The sequence below is a fragment of the Carcharodon carcharias genome, chromosome 19 (genome assembly GCF_017639515.1).
Source record: "Carcharodon carcharias isolate sCarCar2 chromosome 19, sCarCar2.pri, whole genome shotgun sequence".
NCBI classification, from domain to species: domain Eukaryota; kingdom Metazoa; phylum Chordata; class Chondrichthyes; order Lamniformes; family Lamnidae; genus Carcharodon; species Carcharodon carcharias.
The window spans coordinates 82,704,333-82,713,148 of record NC_054485.1 but is presented as its reverse complement, the minus strand read 5'-3'; positions in this window follow the sequence as shown (position 1 = coordinate 82,713,148).

Here is an 8,816-nt window from a genome sequence, read left to right as displayed (position 1 = left end):
CTGAAACCAGCACTGGAAGAGGGTGGGTGGTTAAGAGTTGGGAGCTGTATTCAGAGAAGCAAGTGCAGGAAATTATCTGACATTCCCAGGATTTAAAGAAGCATCGACAGTACATGCTTTAAAATTGTCTTGACACATCTTTACTTATTGTACTACTCCTGCAAAGGGTCAGCGCGGACAGGGCGGAAGGAATGCGCATGCTGTAGCCATTTATGATTCTCCGTTTAGCATTCCCTTCGGCCTTGCATGACTAACTGTTTTGTCATTTAATCTCTCCTGACTTTCACTCAGTCACAGACATTTTCTTTTGGTAATCCTCTTCGGTCCCGGCTTTCACTTGCTTAACATCTGCGACTCCCCCACCCCAAGATTTCAAATCAAAGGCCACCAACCTGAAAAATGAATTCTGATTCTCTCACCACAGACGCTGCCTGGCTGGTTGCTTATTTGAGGCATTTTCTGATTTTATTTCAGCGGTCTGAAATCATGCCTTATCGGCTCTAAGTGACAATATAAGTGTATGCTAACTGAAATGGTGCTCCTGGGGGGTATTTTCGCTTATGGTTTTTCACTGAATGCATGATACGTCGCCAGTTCAAGCCTCAGATCAGCCCTGCCATGTTGGCAGTTCTAGTGCAATCCACAGAGTGAGTTTTCCAAGATCGTCTGCTTTGTAGAGGATGGGATTGACTTATATCAGGAGTGAGCTTTTGAACCAGAGGAAGCGAAGCAGAAAGTTGGTCAAGGCAACGTCCATAGTTAAAAAGGATATATTTTTCTGGAAGGTGTGTCCATCTAAGCGGTCCATGAATACACCCCAATTGACCATTATGTAACGTCTTAAAATTCGCTTTGGAAAAGTAGAAGAAAACGTTTTTAACGTTCACAACGTTAATGATTGGAGATGATTTATTTCCCGAAAGCATGCGATTTCAACTGAACAAGCTTTTCAAAACTCAACAGCTTTTACATCTCCCGAATCTCCATCAAACAAAATAATGATGTGTGTGAACAGAGATAGCTCTGTCATTACAAAAGTGATTGCACGTCGAAAGTACTTCACTGGTAATGAAGCGTTTTGAGAATCTGATATTTGTGAACGGTAAACATTTCGTGACTTTTTGAATGAAGAAAGAGCTGGAGATCTGAAATGTATCTCTGTGCCTTTCAGGCTCCGTCCGTCTCCCTGTTTCTGCCAAGCTCACTTTATCGCTGTCGCTCTGCATTATTTGTCTCAATGCCCATCCCTATGTTTCCCTCACATGAATCGCTCTCTGCTATTAAACTACTCCCTCTGAGGTTGGTAAAAATAAGACGATTTGTTGACTGCGCGATTGTGGAGCTGACGCTTCTGTCGGAAATTGAAAGGGTGGCCTATTCCTTGTTGGAAAGCGGTGAATGAACTTCAGATCCGGCAACATCGTTGTAAGCAAAAGAGACAGTTTGCAGGGATTGGCGACATGTCTGCAGTAGAAGTCCAGAGCTCACCGCAAATTGCATGTAGAGATTTCACGGTTAAAAAGTATTCTGTTTGCAAGGTAATTCGCATCCAAATATATATTGGTTATTCATAAATTACACTGGGATGAGAGTATGTGGTTAGTAGTTGAGAGCTGCCTGCAGAGAGGTAAGTTATGGGAATTCTTTCTGCAATTTGCCTGTAAGTTTATTCCTCAATTTCCAAAGAGGATGGAGTTAATGGAGAATATTGCCCAATGTCTTTGTCCCAGATGAGCTGTAAGAGTGTCCTCTGAGTGAGCTCACGGAAATCTGGTCATTAACCCTTTCAATTTGTGGGGGTGAGGGGGAGAAGGGGTGCTGTTTGCAACTGGAGTTCAAGTTATGACTATTGTAGAAGGAGAGAGACAAAAACCTGGTTACAGCCCAACAAACCTTAAGTATGCAACCAGTACCAGGTAGGTCGTCTGCCTGCGTGCGGGTATTACCCTGGCCTTTTCAGTCTGTCTCTCTTTCTATCTCTCGCTCTGTAAAGAAAATTCACCATGTTGCAAAATGCCTCTGTGACAGAAATCATTCCTTGTCACAGCTGCCGGAAGAGGAGGATCATCCTTAAACTCATCAGCCGCGGCCTGAGTCTCAGTGTTATTCATTGGGTTTTAAGAGCTGCTGAACTGTCACCAAACTGGATTGCAAACAGCAATAACTCTGAGCTCAGCCTATCGAGTGGAAGCAAGTCAGCTTCATCATTCGGCCGTTGCAGTTTCACTTCAAGTTTGTATCGATTTCCCAAATCAGGGAAAGCGGGATCCAGGACACATGTTAAAGATACAAGCTCCCGTGGTGAAGTGAATAATTCTGACAAGTTGGAGATGATATGGAGCTAGAAATAGGCCTTTCGAGATGGATCAAATAAAATGACCGATGGAAAATGCGTTGAGGGATGTACTAAATCTTGGGGCAGCGGCTGAAAGGGCTCAATGGAAAAAGGCTACAGTCTTGGCCTTTCCCACCACAGTAGAACACTAAGGTGCTGTAACCTGAGTAAAGCCCTTGGCCATATACACCAGGGAATTTTTGAAATTAAATGTGTAGTAAGTAACAAGTATAAACAGCAATTGTAAGTATGTTGAAGCTCTTCATGTTGCCTTGAGCTACATTGAAAAAACTCGAAATCTTTTATACATATGTAACATGTCCCATACTTTGACAATTATATGGATTAACAATATTTTAGCTGCAAGCTTGGGGAGCTTCTTTGGCGCGATGGCTTGGTCACATCAAAACATCGGGATTTACAGGATCCAAGTGGAGATGGAAATCTGTTTCACACAATTATTCAATCTCCCGCCTTGAAAGAAAGTGAGAACTTGAGTCTCCAACTCCTTTGTCTCCTTTGACGTGATGCAAGGCAGCTATCCAGGAGAGAGTGCTGTCAATCCAAGGAGGCACAGTCATTGTGCAGCGGGATTGTAGAATTTATTGCAAACATGCCAGATATCAGTAGGAAGAAAGGTGGATCAGATATCAGTCGGAGAAATTTAGAGGAAATCTGAAATTAAAACAGAAAATGCTGAACAAAGCTCAACAGGTCTGGAAGCACCTGCAAAGAGAGAAACGGAGTTCATGTTTTGAGTCCAATATGACTTCTTCTGAACTGCAAAAAGCTAGAAATGAGATGGGTTTATGCCGTTGAACAAGGGGGGCAGGTGAAGAAAAAAAGAATGTGAGGGATAAGTGGGGGTGGGGTGGTGGTGCAGTAAAGATTAAAATACACAAATACCATGTAACTGAAGCCAAGGAGCATGGTAATCATACCAAAACGATGAAATCTTTGGTACAGAGTAGATGTTAAGAGCAGAACGAAGGTTACAACGTCTGAAATCAAAATAGCAGAATGCGTTAATTGAAGAAAAAGGATGAGCACTGTCTGAAAGCAAAAAACAGCAAGAGAAGAAGATACTATTTCGCGGAGGCTTTCTAGCACGTTCTGTTTTTAGAACAGGTGGAATGGAAAAGCATACTGTAATTGATATTAGAACAAAAAAGAATGCTAAGGAAGGGTGAGACATGGCTGCCCTCGCCCACGTGTCAGGGAAAGTTCGTATGCAAATAGAGGAAGAAAATTGAAGGAAAATTGATACTTGTTCCTTATTGCAAAGAGGATGCACTATAAAAGCAGGGAAGCCGAGCTACAATTATACAGGACTCAAATTATTTAAAGCAGAATATATTGGCAATTAAGACAGTTCTGAGAAGGTACACTGGGTTGATTTCTGGAATGAAGAGATTATTTTATTAGGAAAAATGAGCAGATTGGGCCTTCACTCATTTCAGGTGAGAAGAATGATAGATGATTGCAACCCCAACGTATACCAGCCGTTGATATGTCGCGCCGTGATGGTATAGTGGTTAATACTCTATGTTGCAGCCTCGGTTCAAATCCAAGTCACAATTAGTATCATACCAGATATTTTCCTCTGCCATCTCCGAAATCAATGCACTGAGAAGCACAACCTTTAAGCATGGAAAGGCATGTTTAGATGATAAAAAGGCCAACAGGGCAACATTTTTCGCATTTGGCGAAGAATAAAATGAAACTGGGAACAAGGACAGCTTTGAGGCAGGATGAGTCGGTGCTGCTGGAGAGAGAGGTCGAGTGTGTTAATATGGCGATGCATGACACTGAGTGTGGATCTCAGAATGCGGCGAGATCAGCAGTCCGAGGATCGATTTTTGTTCTGGAGATTGCTGTTGAATACAGAATCTGTTTGAAGCAGTCAGCAGACTCGTAAATTATAAAATTTGAGCTGAAGAGGTAAGATTATATTTGGAAACGGGTTGTGAAATTGTGGAACACATGAACACGGAACAGCATCGATGGCTGACTTGGTAGTACTGTGGATATAATGATACAGGTTCCACTCCAGTGCTTGAGCACAAAAATCAAGGGTAGTGCTAAGTGAGTGTTGAGAGGCCGCAGCACTTAATTGAAGAAAAGCAGCGGAGCTCATTCCAGATCATGACAACTCACTGACTAAGAACGAGAATCTCCTCGGTCCACCTCCCTCGCTGCGGTTTAGTTTCTTAAATATTGACTTAACTTTTCATCCTCTAGTATCCGATTCTTTTTTCAGTGTAAACAGCCTCTCCCCATTTGCTATATCAGTTTCTCCGCCCATTGCCCCAGTGTAAGTATCAACGCCTCCATTAAACCTCCGCTCAAACTTCTTTGCTAGAAAGAAAGCAGCTCCGGCTTCTATAGTCTCTCCACATAAATGAATGTCCACATCCCTGGACATGAGGCAAGGCGCAAGAGTAAGAAAGTTTTTGAAAATATTGCCAGTCGGAAGGCAAGAAAATGCAAGCAGAATAACACAAGAAGAACAGTCTTCAACTTTGTGAATGTTGACAAATGCCTTGGGGAACGGATTCGGAGGAGAATGAAGGGCGAACGTTCCGACTGATCGGAAACAATCAAGGCAACTTTTCCTTCCCTAAGACAACGAAACATGCACTGTTTGGTGACATTAACTAATTTTAGTAATTGACAGGATTGTCGTTCCAGCACATCAGGAAATAGAATCTAATATTTGTTTCAGGACAGTCCGAATATTTGGAAACATAAAATGCAATGAATGTATTGAATATAGAACGCTGGTTATCATCGATGTGTGTGTCGTGGGCTATTTCAGACCTAGTCCATGTATCCAGCTGAAATGTTCCATGCTCATGATTTGAGGCCCCATTTCCGCAAGCTCTGAGGCACAATCGGTTAGCGTGTTCTGATGTGAACTGGAAGGTTGGTGGTTTCATCCCACCCAGGCACGTGGTGTTGTACGAATTTACCTGTTGAAGGTTTGATAAAGTATAATTTTTGGTCGTGTCCTTCAGTTGCATAAAGCAGTGTTGGCAAACATTGTCACTGCAGAATTTAGCCAGTGAGTTCCTGCCGATATATATGGTGTGTATTCATTTCAAATAAAAGATACAGATTCCACCCCATTAGGAATATAAGACATCGGGCTGAAAATAAGTAACTTATATTGTATCTATGGACACACTGCAACACAGCGTCAATATTGCCACCTGGCGAAATTCCAATGTTTTACCACAGCTGCAGAACACAGACCAACGCTGCAGGGCATGAAACATTTAAGGTGGAAAATAGTTAAATACTATACCTCTGCATGAGCTTGAACCACTAAACCTTAAACTCATAGTCGAACGCGCTAAACATCTACAGTACATAGACTGCCAAGCTTTCCATTTGCTAAAATAAAGCATGCAAACCTTATGGTAGATACTTGGGGATCAGTCTGATTTTTTCCATTGCACAAATATCTATGTCACCATCAATACCCTCTCCCATAGCCTTCTCCCTTCCAGCAACTCTGCTTATTTCTGTTTTCAAACATTCAGATTGTCCTGAAACCAATACTAGTCTTTATATCCTGCTGAGCAGAAACAAAAATCCTGTTGATTACTAAGATCAGCTAATTGCACTAACCAATTCAAACTGAACGTTTCAGCCTCCTGAAGGAGGGAAAGGTGCTTTGGCTGCCATTGATCAGTCGAACAGTTCGCTTTTCATTCTCATTTGTTTACTTTTCGAAAGGTGTTTCTAAAGATTCGCAAAGCTAGAGATTGGGTTTTCTGTATCGTTTCATTTTCATTTTCCGAATTTCCAACTGGCGAACATTTTCCAGACCCTTACATACTCTTCCACCTTGCCCGTGTCCAGCGCGGTGGAAATTCAGTTGCCGGGGGAAACTATAGACGCCGTGATTGTTCTCTGTCAGAACGGGAATGCTATGTGGAGATTTAAGGGAGGGGTTCAAATTTTCTGGGGCAGTGGGTGGTAAAGGATGATAAAACAAATAGGGGTGACTCTTATCGCTGATGAAAGTGTAGGGATCTCGAGGAAGAAGGTTTGAGAGAATGGTTCAAAAAAAATGGAACGAGAGTCGGGCTGGAGGAATTTCTTTTTCACTCAGCAAGTTGTTGTGCTCTGGAATGAACTCCCCTACTTTTCTTGAAGAGTTCTCGGGAATCTATTGTATCCAGCCGAGCAGGCATCGTAATGTCTCACCTGAAACCACTCACTTATCACTGCGCTGAACCGCAGTCCTGATTTTTGTGCTCAAACGCTGGAGTGGGGCTTGAATCCTTATTGATCCACGGTGCTAATCAGTCAGCCAAAGATGTTCTTCCCTGCTAGTGTAATCCACAGTGTCAGAATCCATTTCAAAATGTCATTTTACCACTCCACTTCAAATTCGACTAGTACTGAATCTACTGAGTGTTTCCAGCAGATACAGTTTTTAATGTCGTTGGGACGATTTAGGCTCCAGGTTGAATAATGTTTCGCAACTTTCGACATTATGAATATCATTTTCTGATTCTCTATCGCAGCTACTTTTGTTTTACTTGACAGGAATACAACGTTAATAAAGTACTGCATTGGTAATCACAGCATCGCAAGTCAAATGTTAATTTAGCCCAGAAGTGCAGCAAAGATCAAAGCCACACTCCCTGCAAAGATGGATTTCTGGTGAACATAAGAAAAGAACTTGGAGCCTTTCGGCCTCTCGAGTATGCTTTAACATTTAACTTATGTCTTGCTGGATCTGGTCGTGTCCTCAACCCTACTTTCCTGCCTGTCCCAATAACCCTCTAATTCCTCTCAGAGGAAATGTCTGCCTAACTCATCCTTGAACATATTCAATGACCCAGCCTACAATGCCCTCCGGGGAAGAGAAATCCAAAATCTGGCGATCCACTGATCGAAGATATTCCTCCTCATCGCCGTCTGAAATGGGAGGCCATTTATTTGGAAAATGTGCCCCCAGTTCTTGACTCCCCTCTGAGGAGAAATATCTTCTCAGCACATGCCCTACCAAGCCTCGTCAGAATCTTGTTTCATCAAGATCACCTGTCATTCGTCAAAACGCCAATGACTATATTTCCAACCTGGTCAAACATTCCTCATAAGGCAATGTCTTCATCACAGGATTCAACCGAATGAACTTGCTCTGTTCTGACTTCAATGTTTTAAGTGTATTTATCTTTAAATAAATAGAATAAACCTAAATGCTTGGTACCATGAGTGTCCCCCAAATTCGATGCACAGTTCTAGGAAGGCTTCGCTTATTTTATACTCCACCCCATTTTACTAAAGGACAAAGTTAAAATTCCATCCTAATGCTCTATCTGCAGGCTAAGTTTCTGTGATATATGAAAGAGTACATCCAGATACTTCCCCAAAGTATTAGGTAGGCTCTTTTAACTTAAGTAACACTCTCTTCTTTACTCCCCTTACAAGAGTGGTCAATCGCACATTTTGCCACATTATACTCCCGCCAGTTGTTAGCTCACTTACTTTGCTTATGTATGTCTCAATGCAGACTCGTTGTGTCATCATCACAATCACTTTTCTGCTACATTTTTCTAAAAAAAAGCTAAAATATCGACTGTCAAAAATCTCGATAATTATGGATTTTTGACACAAGCATTAACAGCTTTAACGCAGTGCTTCATACTTCTCAAGTAGGCTACCACAGACAATGAATGCACGTTTGAAGCTAGTGACTGGAGATTGCAATCTGGCTTTCCGGTTGACTGTCCGCTGTCTCCAAGGCCTTGCATTGAACTGAGGAAATAAACGCTTTTTTCGTTAGAATGTTTCTTCCTGTGGCGCAGTGAAGAGCACGTTGCATCTCCAAGGGCAGGTCGTTTGATGTCCTACCGAATGTTGTCGTCAGATATTACTTCACCTTATACAAATGTGAACTAGTACAGATACTGGGAATGAGCTTTAGCTCCGGCTGCATCGTTTTAAATAATGTAGACAACTTTAATGGATTGCCGCTATGTTTACAATACAATCCAGAGTTCACCGTAAGCTGCATCTGCTGATGAAACTTACATATGGAGGTTTGGTTGACTCAGATAATGAGTGGTGTGAATAATTTCAGGTTGAAAATTGCTGCGTTTTGAAACTAATTGATGCAGAAATTCATCTGAGTGAACCAGACATCACCACAAGAGTAGAATGCATGGTTAGTAGTTGAAAGCTGTCTGCAGAGAGGTAAGTGGTGGAAATTCTTTTTGCAATCTGCCTATAAGTTTATTCCGCAATTTCATTGCCAGAATTTGGTGACGGATGGCATTTCCAACTCTTTGAGCTTCCCAGATTTCCACTGCTCCAAAGGTGGGATCCATTTGTTCATATGCCTAGGCCTCAACTCTGAATCCCACCCCACCATTTTGCCCCCCACCTACCCCCCCACAACGCCCACCCACACCCCACTCCGCCGAAACGTTCCACCTCTTGAACTCACTTGCTTCCAAGAAGA